Here is a 19,024-nt window from a genome sequence, read left to right as displayed (position 1 = left end):
AAAGTAAAGCTAAGAGAACTCAGCACCACCAAACCAGCTTTACAACAAATGCTAAAGAAACTTCTCTAGGCAGGAAACACAGAGAATGAAAAGACCTACAATAACAAACCCAAAACAATTAAGAAAATGGTAATAGGAGCAAACATATCAATAATTACCTTGAATTTAAATGGATTAAATGCTCCAACCAAAAGATATGGACTGGCTGAATGGATACAAAAACAAGACCTGTATATACGCTGTCTACAAGAGACCCACTTCAGACCTAGGGACACATACAGACTGAAAGTGAGGGGATGGAAAAAGATATTCCATGCAAATGGAAATCAGAAGAAAGCTGGAGTAGCAATACTCATATCAGACCAAATAGGCTTTAAAATAAACATTATTACAAGAGACAAAGAAGGACACTACATAATGATCAAGGGATCAATCCAAGAAGAAGATATAAGAATCGTAAATATTTATGCACCCAACAGAGGAGCACTTCATTACATAAGGCAAGTGCTCACAGCCATAAAAGGGGAAATCAACAGTAACACAATCATAGTAGGGGACTTTAACACCCCACTTTCTCCAATGGACAGATCATCCAAAATGAAAATAAATAAGGAAACACAAGCTTTAAATGATACATTAAGCACGATGGACTTAATTGATATTTATAGGACATTCCATCCAAAAACAACAGAATACACCTTCTTTTCACGTGCTCATGGAACATTCTCCAGGATAGATCATATCTTGGGCCACAAATCAAGCCTTGGTAAATTTAAGAAAATTGAAATTGTGTCAAGTATCTTTTCCAACCACAAAGTTATGAGACTAGATATCAATTAAAGGAAAAAATCTGTAAAAAAATACATACACATGGAAGCTAAACAATACACTGCTAAATAATCAAGAGATCACTGAAGAAATCAAAGAGGAAATCAAAAAATACCAAGAAACAAATGACAATGAAAACACGATGACCCAAAAGCTATGGGATGCAGCAAAAGCAGTTCTAAGAGGAAGTTTAAAGCAACACAATCCTACCTCAAGAAACACGAAACATCTCAAATAAACAAACTATCCTTGCACCTAAAGCAATTAGAGGAAGAAAGACAAAAAAAAAAAACCAAAGTTAGCAGAAGGAAAGAAATCATAAAGATCAGATCAGAAATAAAAGAAAAAGAAATGAAGGAAACAATAGCAAAGATCAATAAAACTAAAAGCTGGTTCTTGAGAAGTTAAACAAAATTGATACACCATTAGACAGACTCATTACGAAAAAAAGAGAGAAGACCCCAATCAATAGAACTGGAAATGAAAAGTGGGAAGTAACAACTGACACTGCAGAAATACAAACGATCAGGAGAGATTACTACAAGCAACTATATGCCAATAAAATGGACAACCTGGAAGAAAGAGACAAATTCTTAGAAAAGCACAACCTTCCGAGACTGAACCAGGAAGAAGTAGAAAATATAAACATACCAATTCCAAGCACTGAAATTCAGACTGTGATTAAAAATCTTGCAACAAACAAAAGCCCAGGACCAGATGGCTTCACAGGTGAATTCTATCAAACATTTAGAGAAGAGCTAACACCTATCCTTCTCAAACTCTTCCAAAATATTGCAGAGGGAGGAACACTCCCAAACTCATTCTACGAGGCTACCATCACCCTGATACCAAAACCAGGCAAGGATGTCACAAAGAAAGAAAACTACAGGCCAATATCACTGATGAACAGAGATGCAAAAATCCTCAACAAAATACTAGCAAACAGAATCCAACAGCACATTAAAAGGATCATACACCATGATCAAGTGGGGTTTATCCCAGGAATGCATGTATTTTTCAATATACGCAAATCAATCAACATGATAACCCATATTAACAAGTTGAAGGAGAAAAATCATTAGACCATCTCAATGGATGCAGAAAAACTTTTCGAAAAAATTCAACACCCATTTATGATAAAAACCCTCCAGATAGTAGGCATAGAGGGAACTTCCCTCAGCATAATAAAGGCCGTATATGACAAACCCACAACAGACATAATTCTCAATGGTGAAAATCTGAAACCATTTCCTCTAAGATCAGGAAGAAGACAAGGTTGTCCACTCTCACCACTATTATCCAACATAGTTTTGGAAGTTTTAGCCACAGCAATCAGAGAAGAAAAAGAAATAAAAGGAATCCAAATTGGAAAAGAAAAAGTAAAGCTGTCAGTGTCTGCAGATGACATGATACTATACATAGAGAATCCTAAAGATGCTACCAGACAACTAGTAGAGCTAATCAATGAATTTGGTAAAGTAGCACATACAAAATTAATGCACATAAATCTCTTACATTTCTATACACTATTGATGAATAATGTGAAAGAGATATTACGGAAACACTCCCATTTACCATTGCAACAAAAAGAATAAAATACCTAGGAATAAACCTACCTAAGGAGACAAAAGACCTGTATGCAGAAAACAATATAATACTGATGAAAGAAATTAAAGATGATGCAAATAGATGGAGAGATATGCCATGTTCTTGGATTGGAAGAATCAACACTGTGAAAATGACTCTATTACCCAAAGCAATCTACAGATTTAAAGCAATCCCTATCAAACTACCACTAGCATTTTTCACAGAAGTAGAACCAAAAATTTCACAATTTGTATGGAGACACCTAAGACCCCGAATAGCTAAAGCAATCTTGAGAAAGAAAAACGGAGCTGGAAGAATCAGGCTCCGGGACTTCAGACTATACTACAAAGCTACAGTAATCAACACAGTATGGTACTGTCATGAAAAGAGAAATATAGATCAATGGAACAGGATAGAAAGCCCAGAGATAAACCCACGCACATATGGTCACCTTATCTTTGATAAAGGGGGAAATAATATACAATGGAGAAAAGACATTCTCTTCAATAAGTGGTGCTGGGAAAACTGGACAGCTATATGGAAAAGAATGAAATTATGACACTCCCTAACACCATACACAAAAATAAACTCAAAGTGGATTAAAGACCTAAATGTAAGGCCAGACACTATCAAACTCTTACAGGAAAACATAGGCAGAACAGTCTATGCCATAAGTTACAGCCAGATCCTTTTTCACCCACCTCCTAGAGAAATGGAAATTAAAACATAAATAAATGGGACCTAATGAATCTTAAAAGCTTTTGCATAGCAAAGGAAACCATAAACAAGATGAAAAACAACCCTCAGAATGGGAGAAATTATTTGTAAGCGAAGTAACCAGCAAAGGATTAATATCCAAAGTATACGAACAACTCATGCAGCCCAATATGAAGAAGAAAAAAAAAAAACGCCCAATCAAAAAATGGTGGAAGCTGTAAATATAAATTCTCCAAAGAAGACTTACAGATGCCCAAAAAGCACATGAAAATATGCTTAACACCACTAATTATTAGAGAAATGCAAATCAAAACTGCAATGAGGTATCACCTCCATGCCAGCCAGAATGGCCATCACCAAAATTCTCCAAACAATAAATCCTGGGGAAGGTGTGGAGGAAAGGGAACCCTCCTACTCTGTTCATAGGAATGTATACTCTTACAGCCACTATGGAGAACAGTATGGAGGTTCCTTTAAAAACTAAAACTAGAGCTACCCAATGATTCAGCATTCTCACTCCTGGGCATATATCTGGAAAAAAAACATGTTTCAAAAAATTATATACCCTCCAATATTCATTGCAGCATTATTTACAGTAATGAGGACATGGAAACAACCTAAATGCCTATCAACAGAAGAATGGATAAAGATGACGTAGTACATATATACAATGGAATATTACTCAGCCATAAAATGGAATGAAATAATGTCTTTTGCAGCAACATGGATGGACCTAGATATTGTCATACTGAGTGAAGTAAGTCAGACAGAGAAAGACAAATATCATATGATATAACTTATATGTGGAATCTAAAAAATATAAAGGGTGCAAATGAACTTATCTGTAAAACAGAAATAGAGTTACAGATGTAGAAAATAAACTTATGGTTGCCAGGATGTAAGGGGTGGGGGAAGAATAAACTGGAAGATTGAGATTGACATATACACACTACTATATACGAAATAGATAACTAATAAGGACCTACTGTATAACACAGGGAACTCTACTCAGTACTCTGTAATGGCCTATATGGGAAAATAATCTAAAAAGGAGTGGATATATGTATATGTATAAGTGATTCACTTTGCTGTACACCTGAAACTAATGCATTGTAAATCAACTATATTCCAATAAAAATTTTTTTAAAGTTAGATTGCTCTTTGAGTTATTTCTATTTACTTGTATATGTAGTTATCACTATAAATGTTTCTTTCAGAATGTTTTTGGCTTTATCTTATGAGTTTTGGTGTGTGTGTCCATTTACATTTGTTTGAAGATATTTTTTGATTTCCCTATAGGTTTGTGATTTTACTCATTGGGTGATCAGGAGTGTGTTAATACCCCATATTTGTGAATTTTCCAGTTTTCCTCTGGTTATTGATTTCTGATTTCATAGCATTGTGGTAAAAAAAGATGCTTGGTATGATTTTAATCTTTTTCAGTTTGCTAAGCCTCGTTTTGTGACCTAACATATGATCTATTTTGGAGAATTTTCTGTGTGTGTTTGAATGTGTAGTGGTACTATTGGATGTTATATTGTCTATATTTATGCAAAGTCCATTTGGTCTAAAGTATAGCTCAAGTACCATGTTTATTTATTGATTTTCTGTATGGATGATTTATCTATTCTTGAAAGTGGAGTATTGAAGTTCCCTACTATTATTGTATCATTGTCTAGTTCCCCCTTCTTAGGTGTTGGTATATCTTTTCTTTTTTTTTCTTTTCTTTTTTTTTTTTTTTTTTTGGTCACGCTGTGGTGCAACTTGCAGGATCTCAGTTCTTAGTTCCCCTACCAGAGCCCCAGCAGTGAGGGTGTCAAGTCCTAACCACTGAACTACTAGGGAATTCCCAAGTATTTCCTTAATATACTTAAGTGTTCCAAATTTTGGTGCATATGTATTTGCAGTTGTTATTTTATTTTGATGAATTGACCCTTTTATCATTACAGTAAGTCCCCTGCATATAAATGAGTTCCATTATGAGGGTGCATTTGTAAGTCCAATTTGTTCATAAGTCCAACAAAGTTAGCCTAGGTACCCAACTAACACAATCCGCTATATAGTACTGTACTGTAATAGGTTTATAATACTTTTCACACAAATAAAAAAATAAACAAACACAAAAGATAAATAAACCAGTTTTAATCTTACAGTACAGTACCTTGAAAAGTACAGTAGTACAGTACAACAGCTGGCATACAGGTCCTGGCATTTAGTGAACAGGCAAGAAGAGTTACTGACTGGAGGAGGGAGGCAAGGTGGGAGATGGTAGAGCTGAAGGATCATCAGCAATAGGAGATGGAGGGCAAACTGAAATTTCACTCACACCTGACGTTGATGGAACGCACGTTCGCATCTTTGAAGGTTCACAACTTGACATTTCATGTATAGGGGACTTAATGTATATAACAAACTTTGTTTTTGTTACAGTATTTTACTTAAAGTCTATTTGTTTCTGATAAAAGTATAGTTATCCCTTCTCTCTTTTGTTTTCTTTTTGCATGGAATATGTTTTTTCATCCCTTCACTTTCAGAGTATGTGTGCCTTTAAAGCTTACATGAGTCTCTCAAAGGCAGTGGACTCAGGCCTTTTTTATCCATTCAACCATGCTATGCCTTTTAATTTAAGCATTTAATTCGTTTACATTTAAAGTTATTATTTTATATGTAAGGGTTTACTAATGCCATCTTGTTTTCTTGCTTTGTAGTTCCCTTGTTCCATTCTTCCACTCTTGCTGTCTTCCTTTTCGAATTGATAATTTTGCATAATACAATTTTGATTTATTTCCTTTTAACTTTTGTGTATCTACTATACTTTGCTTTGTGATTACCTTGATGCATATATCAAACATCTTATAATTATAATAATCTCTTTTAAGCTGATAATAAGTTGCTTTCATCATATACAAAAACGTTACACTCTTCTCCCCTCCCATATTTTGTTTTTAATGTCACAATTTATATCTTTTTATATTTTGTATCCATTAACAAATTATTTTAACTATAGCTATTTTTAATACCTTTGTACTTTAACACTTATCCTAGAATTAAGTGATTGACACACCACCACATTACAGTTTAGAATATCTGAAGTTAACTAAATACCTTTACCAGTGTGTTTTATATTTTCATGTTTTCATGATACTGGCTAGGATCCTTCTATTTCAACTTGAAGAACTCGTTTCAGCATGTTTTTGTAAGGCAGGTCTAATGGTGATGAATTCCATCAACGTCTATTCTTATGGGAAAGTATCTATCACTCCATTGTTATTTTTTCTTTGTCTTTGTCTTGTTTTGTTTTTTTTTCTTCCAGTTTTATTGAGATACAATTGACATACAGCACTGTATAAGTTTAAGGTGTGCAGCATAATGATTTGAGTTAATACATCCTGAAATGATTATCACAATAAGTTTAGTGAACATACATCATCTCATATAGACAAAAATTAAAGAAATAAACTTCCCTGTGATGAGTACTCTTAGGATTTATTCCCTTAAAAACTTTCATATATAACCTAGACCAGTGTTAATTATATTTATCATGTTGTACATTATATCTCTAGTACTTAGTTAACTTAAAACTGGAAGGTCGTACCCTTTTGACTGCCCTCCGATAACCAAAAATCTGATCGCTTTTCCCATGAGGTTTTCTTTGAAGTATAATTGACCGACAACACTGTGTTAGTTTCTGTTACAAGACATAGTGATTCGAAATTTCTGTACATTTCAAAATGATCACCAAGATAAGTCTAGATAGCATTGGTCACCATTAAAACATATTACATAATTATTGACTATATTCCCCACACTATACATTTCATACTGGTGACTATTTTGCAACTGGAAGTTTGTACCTTTTTATCTCCTTCACCCATTTCTTTTCTCCTACCACCCATCCTCTCAGGAAAACACCTGTTTTGTTTTTTTCTCTGTATCTATAACTCTGTTTATGTTTGTTTGTTCACTTTTTTTGATTTTAGATTGCACATGTAAATGAAATCACACAGTATTTGTGTTTATCTGACTTATTTCACTTAACATAATATGTTCTAGGTCCATTCATGTTGTCTCAAATGGCAAGATTTTATTATTTTTTATGGATGAGTAATATTCATATATATGTATATATAAAACTTCTCTTTATCTATTCACCTATTGATGGGCACTTAGGTTGCTTCCATATCTTGGCTATTGTGAATAATGCTGCAATGAACATAGAGGTGAATATATCTTTTCTAATTAGTGTTTTTGTTTTTTTTCAGATAAATATCCAGGAATGGAATTACTGGGTTATATGGTAGTTCTATTTTCAATTTTTCTGAGGAATCTCTATAGTGGCTGCACCAATGAACATTCCCACCAACAGTGCACAAAGGTACCTTCTGTCCACATCCTCACCAAGACTTTCTCTTGTCTTTTTGATAAAAGCCATTCTTCTTTTTTTTTAAATTTTTTAACATCTTTATTGGAGTATAATTGCTTTACAATGGTGTGTTAGTTTCTGCTGTATAACAAAGTGAATCAGCTATATGTATACATATATCCACATATCTCTTCCCTTTTGCATCTCCTTCCCACCCTCCCTATCCCACACCTCTAGTTGGACACAAAGCACCGAGCTGATCTCCCTGTGCTATGCAGCTGCTTCCCACTAGCCAACTATTTTACATTTGGTAGTGTATATATGTCAATGCCACTCTCTCACTTCGTCCCAGCTTACCCTTCCCCCTCCCCGTGTCCTCAAGTCCATTCTCTACGTCTGCGTCTTTATTCCTGTCCTGCCCTTAGGTTCTTCAGAACCATTTTTTTCCCCTTTAGATTCCATATATATGCGTTCGCATACGGCATTTGTTTGTCTCTTTCTGACTTACTTCACTCTGTATGAGAGTCTCTAGGTCCATCCACCTCACTACAAATAACTCAATTTCATTTCTTCTTATGGCTGAGTAATATTCCATTGTATATATGTGCCACATCTTCTTTATCCTTTCATCTGATAATAGTCATTCTGACAGGTGTGACATGATATCTCACTGTGGTTTTCATTTGCATTTCTTGATGATTACTGATGTTGAGCGTTTTCTCATGTGCCTGTAGGACATTCGTATGTCTTCTTTGGAAAATTGTCTATTTAGATCCTCTACACATTTTCAATCAAGTTTTTTTTTAAATGTTGAATTATATGAGTTCTTATATTTTAGATATTAACCCCTTATCAGATATATTGTTTGCAAATATCTTCTCCCATTCAATTGGCAGGATTTTCATTTTTGTTTATAGTTTACTTCACTGTGCAAGAGATTTTTAGTTTGATGTAGTCTCATGTATTTATTTTTACTTTTGTTTCCCTTGTCTGAAGAGATGCATCCAAAAATTACTAAGACTAATATCAAAGAGTATATTGCATATGTTTTCTTCTAGAAATTTTATGGTTTGAGGTCTTACATTTAAGTTTTTATTCCATTTTCAATTTGTTTTTGTGCATGGTGTGAGAGAGTTGTCCAGTTTGATTCTTTTGCATGTAGTTGTAGTTGTCCAACTTTGCCAACACAATTTATTGAACAGGCAGTCTTTCCCCCATTTTAAATTCCTGCCTCCTTTGTCATAGATTAATTGCCCATATAAGTATGGGTTCATTTCTGTGCTATCTATTCTGTTTCATTGATCTAAGTGTCTGATTTTGTGCCAGTAACATACTCTTTTGATTACTGTAGCTTTGTAGTATAGTTTGAAATCATGGAGCATGATTCCTCCAACTTTGTTCTTCTTTTTCAAGATTGTTTTGACTCTTAGGGTCTTTTGTGTTTCCATACAAATTTTAGAATTATCTGTTCTAGTTCTGTGAAAATTGCTATTTGGATAGGGATTGCATTTATTCTGTAGAATGCCTTGGGTAGTATGGCCATTTTAACATATTAATTCTTCCAGTGAATAAACACAGTATATCTTTCCGTCTGTCTGTGTCGTCTTCAACTTATCGCATCCATGTATAATAGTTTTCCAAGTACAAGTCTTTTATCTCTGCAGTTAGATTTATTCCTAGGTATTTTATTCTTTTAGATGTGATTGTAAGTAGGGTTGTTTTCCTAATTCCTCTTTCTGATAGTTTGTTGTTAGTGTATAGAAATGCAAGAGATTTCTGTATATTACTTTTCTGTCCTGCAAATTTACCAAATTCATTGATGACTTCTAGTAGGTTTTGGTGGTATCTTAATGATTTTCTATGTATAGTATCATGTCATCGGCAAACAGTGACAGTTCTACTTCTTCCTTTCCAATTTGGATTCCTTTTATTCTTTTTTTGTCTGATTGTTGTGGCTAAGACTTCCAATACTGTGTTGAAAAAACATAGGGCATACTTGTAATGCTCCAGATCTTAGAGGAAATGATTTCAGCTTCTTACCATTGAGTATGATGTTAGCTGTGGGTTTGATATATATGACCTTTATTATGTTGAGATCTTTTCCCTCCTTACTCCCTTTGAATGTTGAATTTTTTCAAAAGCTTTTTCTACCTCTATTGAGCTAATCATATGGTTTTCAGGCTTCAATTTGTTAATGTGGTGTATCACATTGATTTATATGTGGATGTTAAACCACACTTGCATCCCTGGGATATATCCTACTTGATAATGGTGTATTGTCCTTTTAATGTACTGTTGAATTCAATTTGCTAAAATTTTGTTGAGGATTTTTGCATCTATGTTTATCAGAGATATTGGCTTGTAATTTTATTTTATTTTTTTGGTCATGTCTCTGTCTGGTTTTGGTATCAGGGTTATGCTGCCCTTGCAGAATTAGATCATAAGCATTTCTCACATTTCTCCCAGGAATTTTTTGGAATAGTTTGAGAAGGATCAGTGTTAACTCTTCTCTAAATGTTCCATAGAATTCACCTGTGAAGCCATCTGTTCCTGGACTTCGGTTTGTTGGTAATGGTTTTATTACTGATTTAATTTCATTACTGGTACTTGTTTTGTTCATATTTTCTATTTATTCCAGGTCAGTCTTGGGAGATTGTACATTTCTATGAATTTGTCCATTTTTTCTTGGTTGTCCATTTTACTGCCATGTAATTTTCATGGTAATCTCTTATGATCCTTTGTATTTCTGTGGTATCATTGCAATATCTTCTCTTTCATTTCTGATTTTATTAATTTAGTCTCTCTCTTTTTTTCTTGATGAGTCTGGCTAAAAGTTTATCAAATTTGTTTATCTTTTCAAACAACCAGCTCTTAGTTGCATTGATCTTCTCTATCGCTTTTTTAAGTCTCTATTTCATTTATTTCTGCCCTGATCTTTATGATTTCTTTCCTTCTACTAACTTTGGATTTTGTTTGTCTTCTTTTTCTAATTCCTTTACGTGTAAGGTTAGATTGTGTAGTATATCTGAGATGTTTCTTGTTTCCTGAGGTAAACTTGTATCGCTGTAAACTTCCCTCTTAGAACTGCTTTTGCAGTGTCTCATAGATTTTGGATGGTTGTGTTTTGTTTTCATTTGTCTCCAAGTATTCTTGATTTCCTCTTTGATTTCTTCAGTGATCAATTTTTGTTTAGTAACATATTGTCTAACCTCCATGTGTTTGTGTTTTTGTAGCTTTTTTTTCTTGTTGTTAATTTCTATTCTCATAGTGTTGTGGCCTAAAAAGATGCTTGATATGATTTCAAACATCTTAAACTTACTGAGGCTTTTCTGTGGCCTAGCATGTGATCTACCCTGGAGAATGTTCCATGTACACTTGAAAATAATGTGTATTCTACTGTTTTTGGATGGAATGTTCTCTATATATCTATTGATTTCATTTGGTCCAATGTGTGCTTAATGTGTTAAAGTTCCCTACTGCTATTGTGTTACTGTCATTTTATCCCTTTATGTCTGTTAATATTTGCTTTACGTATTTAGGTGCACCTAAGTTAGGTGCATATATATCTTCTTCTTGGATTGATCCCTTGATTATTATGTTATGTCCAGCTTTGTCTCTTGTTACAGCCTTTGATTTGAAGTCTATTTTGTCTGATATAAGTATTGCTACATCAGCTTTCTTTTTGTTTCTATTTGCATGGAGTACTTTTTCCATCCCTTCACTTTCAGTCCATGTCTGTCCTTAGATCTGAAAGGAGTCTCTTGTAGGCAGCATATATATATTTTAATCAGTTCAACCATTCTATTTTTTTTGATGGGAACATTTAGTCCATGTACATTTAAAGTAATTATTTATAGTTATGTACTTATTGTCACCTTGTTAACAGTTTTGCGGTTGTTTTTGCAGTTCCTTTTTGTTCCTTTCTTCTTTTGCTCTCTTCCCTTGTGATTTGATGACTATCTTTAGTGTTTTGTTTGTTCCTTTCTCTCTTTTTTGTGTGTGTACCTATTATAGATTTTTGGTTTATGGTTACCATGGGGTTTACATATAGCTATATATCATTATTCTAAGTTGCTGATCTCTTAAGATCAAACACATTTTAACAACTCTGCATTTTACTATTTTTGACATATTTTACATTTTTCGTTTTGTATATCTTTATTTATTGTGAATATCAATAGATGATTTTACTACTTTTGTGTTCTACCTGCCTACTAGCTAATTTACTACCTTTACTGTATATTTGCCTTTAGCAATGAGATTTTTCCTTTTGTAATTTTCATATTTCTAGTTGTGACCTTTTCTTTTTGGCTTAGAGAAGTCTCTAAAATTTCTTGTAAAGCTGGTTTTGTGGTGCTGAAGTCTTTCAACTTTTCTTGTCTGTAAAACTTTTGATCTTTCCTTCAAATGTGAATGATAGCCTTGCTGGGTAGAGTGTTCCAGCTTGTAGGTTTTTTCCTTTGATCACTTTAAATATGTTGTGCCATTCCCTTCTGGTCTCCAGAATTTTGCTGAAAAGACAGGTAAGAGCTTTATGGGAGTTCCCTTGTATGTAACATGCTTTTCCTCTTGCTGCTTTTAATATTCTCTCTTTATCTTTTATTTATTCCATTTTAATGTGTGGTCCTCTTTGGGTTGACTCTCTGTGCTTCCTGGACGTGGATGTCTGTTTCCTTCCTCAGGTTAGGGAAATTTTCAGCTATTATGTGTTCAACTGCTTCCTGCCCCTTTCTTTCTCTATTCTCATTCTGGGACCCCTATAATGCAAATGTTAGTATGCTTGATATTGTCCCAAAGGTCTGTTAAGCCGTCCTTATTTTAAAAATTCTCTTTTTTTCTTTTTCTTTCTCTTCAGCTTGAGTGATTTCCACTTTTTTTTCTCAGTTCACTAATACAGTCCTCCCTATCATCTAATCTACTGTTGATTCCTCCTAGCGTATTTTTTATTGCAATTATTGTATTTTTCAGCTCTGTTTTTTTCTTCTTTATATATTCTAATTCTTTATTGAACTTTCACTGCATTCTTCCATTCTAGTCCTGAGATTTTTCAGCATCTTCATAATCACTAGCTTGAACTCTTTATCAGGTAGATTGATTATCTCCACTTCACTTAGTTCTTCTACTGGGGTTTTATCTTTTTCCTTCTTTTGGATCATATTCCTCTGTTGCCTCTTTTTTCTAAATTTGCTGTTTTTATTTATATGTATTCAGTAGGTTGGTTACTTTTCTGATATTGGAGAAGTGGTCTTTTTTAGGAAACATCCTATGTATCTTAGCAGCACACTCCCTTCTGATCACCAGAACGTTATGCTCTAGGGATCCTCTATGTGGGCTGTGTGGGCCATTCTGTTGTAGTGGGATGACTATTGTGGGCACTCAGGTATGCATGGTTGGCCCCTGGTCTGGTTGGTTGTCAGGCCCTGAATTGTGCAAAGGCTGCTGGCCACTGGCAGGAAGACCCAACTCATAAGGCAGCTGCTGGGGAGCCCTGGGAAACTCCAGGGCCAGTGCTTGCCCACAGGTGAGAAGAGCTGTGTTCTGGATTGGGTGGTTGTGGGACTGGGGATCCTGGACCTAGGGCTGGCCTGTTAGTGGGTGTGTCTGCTTCCTGTCATGGCTGGCTGCATGATCTGGGGTGTCCCAAAGCTGATATCATTCCATGGGTGGATGGGTCTTGATCTCTGGATATCTGAATTGGGCCAGGGTATCTTGGAGCTAGTGTCAGCCTGTTGGTGGGCAGCCTAGGGGGTCCTGAGGATAGTACTTGCTTGCTGGTGGGCTGAGCCAGGTCCCAGGGTCTCTGTCTGTAGGACTCTGAAGCTCCAAAGCTGGTGTTGTCATGCTGTTGGTGTTGCCAGTTGTTGATACCACAGCTTGCTAGGCCTGGTGCCAATGCTTGTATTGGTCCTCTGATTACCAGGGCAGTCTGGCTGATGCTGGGCCCAAGGTGTCCCAAAGTTAAGTTGTCCTTGACCTGCTGTTGATGGCCTTGGCCCAGGGATCCTGGGTCTGGTGCCTGGCCACTAATGGGTGAGGCTGGTCTCAGGGTTAGTGTTGGTGTGCAGGGCTAGGTTCTGAGCTCCCTGATGGACAGGACCATGTCCCATTCAGCTGAGGGATCAGAGGATCTTAAGGCAGCAGGCCTGCAGGTGAGTGAGGCTGTGTTCCCTCCTGGCTAGTTGCTTGGTCTGAGGCATCCCAGTACTGATGCAAACAAGCTGGTAGGTGGGGCCAGGTTCCAGTGCTAATAAGCTAAAGGAAGGAGTTCAAAATGGCCCTTGCTAGTCCCAGCATCCTTGTGGTACAACGAGCTCCCAAAATTGGCTGCCACCAGTGTCTATGTCCCCAGGATGACCTGCTGCCCCTCTGGGAGGCTTTCGAAGATCAGCAGGTGGGACTGACTCAGGATCTTTCAAATTGCTCCTTCTTCTCTGGCTCCTGAAGCATGTGAGATTTTGTGTGTGCGCTTTAAGAGTGGAGTCTCTTTTTGCCATAACCCTGTGGATCTTCCAAAAGTAAGCTCCACTGGCCTTCAAATGCAAATGTCCTGGGGGCTCATCTTCCTGGTGCAAGACCCCTGGGCTGGGGTACTCAATGTGGAGCTCAGACCCCTTGATCCTTGGGGAGAACATTTGTAATTTTAATTATCCTCTCATTCGTGGGTCTTGACTATACCACAACCCCTACTCTCCTACCCATCTCATTGTGGTTCCTTCTTTATATCTTTAGTTGTAGATCTTTTCTGCTAGATTCCAGGCTTAATCATTAATCCTTGCTCTGTAAATAGTTGTAATTTTGGTGTGTTCATAGGAGGAGGTGAGCTCAGGGTCCTCCTAGCTGCCATGTTGGCTGCACACTTTTAAAGAATAGATCCTAAGCCCCACATCAAAAAGGGAATGATAATTATATTATGGGAAAGAAGTGTTAGGTAACACCATACAATTGTAATCATATATTTTAATATATAAATATATATACAATATTGCAATATAGAAATGTGTCAAATCAAACATATTATACACCTTAAACTTACACAATGATATATGTCAATTATATTTCAATTTAAAAAAATGAAACCACCAAATAAGTAATTCAGAGATTGAAAAAAGGACACAATAGAGGACAGTTGAAAGCGACGTATGGAGGAAAAACATATTATCAACAGTGTTGAAACACCTAAATAATCAGCTACACAAGCTACCATCCTCTATTGCCTGACTAGTAGACGAAAGTTCTGTCCACTAAATACATTTGACTCTCCTACGTCCTGACCCTGATAGAATTGTACTTCAGTAGCCACTTAAAATTAAGGATGGTCACACAAACTGATTTCCAATGAAATATGAGCAAAAATGATTTGTGCCACTTCTGGAGAGAAGCTTTTCAGAGAGGGGGCATTATGTATCACATTCCTTTTCTGCCTAACACAGTGACCTGCAAAGTTACACTAGTGAGGTTCTCTCAGCAAAGGACCCTGAGTGAGAACAATGTGGGAAATATCACTCTTCCCACTAAAAGTGGACATATAATGTGAGCATAAAAACACTTGTATATTGTTTAAAGACACTGAGATTTGAGAGGTATATGTAATAGCATCATAATCTACCTCATTCTTATATACGTGAACTACTGCAAAAAAATCCTAATCGATACTATGTCTTATTATTAGGCACCCCTAAACCAAATAATTCCCTACTTCATGAACAGAGAAAAGTTTAAGAGTCACATATGATTCATGGGTCTTTTCATCACATTCGTGGGTCACTCACCTGTTTAAAACTCCATAACTTTACTTTTAGTAAAGAAAAGTAAGAGTCAGATATGATTCACTCACCTGTTTAAAACTCCATAACTTTACTTTTAGACTTTTAGTTTGAAAGTCTCTCGATTTCTCCCTACTGCCTTTTGTACAATGCATAACACATTTTTTAAAACATCTTTATTGGAGTATAATTGCTTTACAATGTTGTGTTAGTTTCTGCTGTATAACAAAGTAAATCAGCTATATGTATACATATATCGCCATATACCCTCCCACTTGCATCTCCCTCCCACACTCCCTATCCCACCCCTCTAGGTGGTCACAGAGCACCGAGCTGATCTCCCTGTGCGAAGCAGCTGCTTTCCACTAGCTATCTATTTTACATTTGGTAGTGTATATATGTCCATGCTACTCTCTCACTTCATCCCAGCTTACGCTTCCCCACCCCATGTCCTCAAGTACATTATCTACGTCTGCATCTTTATTCCTGTCCTGCCCCTAGGTTCATCAGAACCATTTTTTTTAGATTCCATATATATGTATTAACATATGGTATTTGTTTTTCTCTTTCTGACTTACTTCACTCTGTATGACAGACTGTAGGTCCGTCCACCTCACTATAAATAGCACAATTTCATTTGTTTTTATGGCTGAGTAATATTCCATTGTATATATGTGCCACATCTTCTTTATCCATACATCTGTCGATGGACACTTAGGTTGCTTCCATGTCCTGGCTGTTGTAAATAGTGCTGCAATGAACATTGTGGTACATGTCTCCTTTTTAACTATGGTTTTCTCAGGGTATATGTCCAATAGTGAGATTGCTGGGTCATATGGTAGTTCTATTTTTAAAGGAACCTCCACACTGTTCTCCATAGTGGCTGTACCAATTTACATTCCCAACAAGAGTGCAAGAGGGTTCCCTTTTCTCCATTAATTGCCTATCCAATGATTTGCTTCTGTGGTTGCTTAAGTAATGTCATCATGTTGGCCCTGATGGCTACATAAGCCTCATCCAGGAGTATTTCTTCATAACAATGTTTTGGGCCCCTATCCAAGGTCACTAAGGACTAGAACAACACAGACTGCATATAGCAGCAAAGTCTGTGCAAAATATCCCCTCCATCATCAACTGAGAATATATGGTAACAAGAATGTGAAACACTTTTTATAACATCTAGGCTATTAAACTTCTAAGTGTCATAAAGATTAACTCCCAGTAACTGTGGAATAGGTGCAATGGCCTGCAGGTAAGACTCAGCCTAAGATCCGCCCAGAATTCTGATCACTCTGAGGTGAGGAGTGGAATTATGCTCACCTGGGATTCCCTCAGTTGCCTGTTACTTCCAGTCCTTTACACAAGCAGTCCTTGATCCTTCAGACTGCTCCCACACCTCACTCTTAGTACTGTGATAAGGGTTTGGGCTATAATAACAAACAAACCTGGGCTCAAACCCAGGCCAAACAACTTAACTCTGACGTTGAGAAGCTGTATATTCCTGTTATGTCTAGCATGACTCATCTGCAGAAATATGGGCATAATAGTAACTACCTTATAGGGTTAGAGTGGGGATTAAGTGCAATGATGTATGAAAAATGGCTGGCACAGAGAAGCTGTTCAAGAAATGGTCCCAATTGTTACAGATACCCTACTCCCATTCCTCTTCTGTATCCATGCTTCTTACCTATGTAATGAGCCTATGAGTCAGGTTTCCAAATCTACAAGACATAAATGAGAGTGCTCACCTTTCAAGAAAGTTGTGAGGCACTGCCAGGGTCCAGTGATCCAGGGACAACTTCCCCAGGAGGACACACAGCACGCCTCAGGCTGGTGCAACGCCATGCCGGCCTCTGCCGCCACAGGCTCGCCCTGCATTCCGTACACATCCCTCTCCAAGGCCTGAGTGAGCCAGAGACACCGAATTGCTGCTCCTTTAACCCCGTCCTGTCTGAGCGAAAAACATAATGCGCTCAGGCGACCTACACACAGAAGCGGGGCCAAATCCAAAGCTGAACCCTGGGAGCTGTGCGAACAAAGAAGAGAAAGGAAAATCTCTCCCAGCAGCTTCAGGAGCAGTGGATTAAATTTCCACAATCAACTTGATGTACGCTGCATCTGTGGAATACCAGAATAGACAATGAATCATCCCAAATTGAGGAGGTGGACTTTGGGAGCAATGATATATATATAAATATTTTCCCTTTTTCTATTTTTCTGAGTGTGTATGTATATGCTTCTGTGTGTGATTTGGTCTGTATAGCTTTGCTTTTACCATTTGTCCTAGGGATCTGTCTGTCTGTCTTTTTCTTTTTTTTTTTAGTATAGTTTTTAGCGCTTGTTATCATTGGTGGATTTGTTTTTTGGTTTGGATGCTCTCTCCTTTCTTTCTTTCTTTTTTTATATTAAAATGTTAATAATTATTTTTTATTTTAATAACTTTATTTTATTTTATATTATCTTCTTCTTTCTTTCTTTCTTTCTTTTCTCCCTTTTATTCTGAGCCGTGTGGATGACAGGCTCTTGGTGCTCCAGCCAGGCATCAGGGCTGTGCCTCTGAGGTGGTAGAGCCAAGTTCAGGACGTTGTTCCACAAGACACCTCCCAGGCCCATGTAATATCAAATGACAAAAATCTCCCAGAGATCTCCATCTCAACGCCAAGACCCAGCTCAACTCAATGACCAGCAAGCTACAGTGCTGGACACCCTATGCCAAACAACTAACAAGACAGGAACACAAACCCACCCATTAGCAGAGAGGCTGCCTAAAATCATAATAAGGCCACAGACACCCCAAAACACACCACTAGACATGGACCTGCCCACCAGAAAGAAAAGATCCAGCTTCATCCACCAGAACACAGGCACTAGTCCCCTCCACCAGGAAGCCTATACAACACACTGAACCAACTTAGCCACCGGGGGCAGACGCCAAAAACATCGGGAGCTAAAAACCTGCAGCCTGTGAAAAGGAGACCCCAAACACAGAAAGTTAAGTAAAATTAGAAGACAGAAAAGCACACAGCAGATGAAGGAGCAAGGTAAAAACCCACCAAATCTAACAAATGAAGAGAAAATAGGCAGTCCACCTGAGAAATAATTCAGAATAATGAGAGTAAAGATGATCCAAAAATCTTGGAAATAGAATGGAGAAAATACAAGAAATGCTTAACAAGGACCTAGAAAATCTAAAGCGCAAACAAACAGTGATGAACAACACAATAAATGAAATGAAAAATTCTCTAGAAGGGAACAATAGCAGAATAACTGGGGCAGAAGAACGGATAAGTGACCTGGAAGATAAAATAGTGGAAACAACTATTGCAGAGAAGAATAAAAAAAAAGAAAAGAATTGAGGACAGTCTCAGAGACCTCTGGGACAATATTAAATGCACCAATATACGCATTACAGGGGTCCCAGAAGAAGAAGGGAAAAAGAGAGGGACTGAGAAAATGTTTGAAGAGATTATAGTTGAAAACTTCCCTAATATGGGAAAGGAAATAGTTAATCAAGTCCAGGAAACACAGAGAGTCCCATACAGGATACATCCAAGGAGAAACATGCCAAGACACATATTAATCAAACTATCAAAAATTAAATAAAAAGGAAACATATTAAAAGCAGCAAGGGTAAAACAACAAATAACATACAAGGGAATCCCCATAAGGTTAAAAGCTGATCTTTCAGCAGAAACTCTGCAAGCCAGAAGGGAGTGGCAGGACATATTTAAAGGGTTGAAGGGGAAAAACCTACAACCAAGATTAG

Source organism: Balaenoptera acutorostrata, chromosome X (genome assembly GCF_949987535.1).
Source record: "Balaenoptera acutorostrata chromosome X, mBalAcu1.1, whole genome shotgun sequence".
NCBI classification, from domain to species: Eukaryota; Metazoa; Chordata; class Mammalia; order Artiodactyla; family Balaenopteridae; genus Balaenoptera; species Balaenoptera acutorostrata.
This window is presented reverse-complemented; position numbering follows the sequence as displayed.